General features: G+C 41.6%; 1 non-coding gene across 1 annotated transcript; it reads left to right on the top strand.

Moving 5' to 3' along the window:
- The first annotated feature begins 280 nt into the window (after window positions 1-280).
- TRNAM-CAU (transfer RNA methionine (anticodon CAU)) lies at window positions 281-365 on the top strand. Its single transcript is given in 2 exon segments — window positions 281-318; window positions 330-365. It is a non-coding gene; the product is annotated as a tRNA-Met (tRNA).
- Window positions 366-594: the final 229 nt, after the last annotated feature.

The raw sequence follows: 594 nt of genomic DNA, 5'->3' as shown, positions 1-594 counted from the left end.
CAGTAGATAGAAAAGAGTTACAGAAAATAAATGGAGGGCTAAGAGTAGATCTAGCAGCATGGGTCATGAAAAAATCCATGGCTGGTCAAAAATATCTTCCTTTTGCAGATGGGCACATTGGCTACATTCATATCAGGTGGAGATGCAGAAATAATGGAAAGCATTCCCATGACAAGTCTGCATCTGAGAATGTTCTAAAAAGAAAAGTAGGACCCAGCTGAATTATTGTGATGACTTTTCAGCTAATATATATTTTGTGGTTTGCAGCTAGCATCAACAAGGGGCGGTGGCGCAGTTGGCTAGCGCGTAGGTCTCATAGCTTCTGAGTTATCCTGAGGTCGAGAGTTCGAGCCTCTCTCGCCCCAACCAATTTTTTTTCTTTTTCACTTCCTAATTTCTAATTTTTTTATTTTCAGTTTTTCAGGCTCTTTTTTTTTGGGGGGGGGGGGGTCCACTTTCATGGCTTTTCCATCCTCGACTTTAAACGATGTAAATGTAACGTCTTTTTTCAGCTTCAGAGATATTTAGGCCATCAGTCGGATCCCAGGGTCCCTAATTTTTTGCTCTATTTATGGAACCCACCCTAGACCCATC

This window comes from Rosa rugosa, chromosome 3 (genome assembly GCF_958449725.1).
Source record: "Rosa rugosa chromosome 3, drRosRugo1.1, whole genome shotgun sequence".
Classification (NCBI taxonomy): domain Eukaryota; kingdom Viridiplantae; phylum Streptophyta; class Magnoliopsida; order Rosales; family Rosaceae; genus Rosa; species Rosa rugosa.
This window is presented reverse-complemented; position numbering and strand designations above follow the sequence as displayed.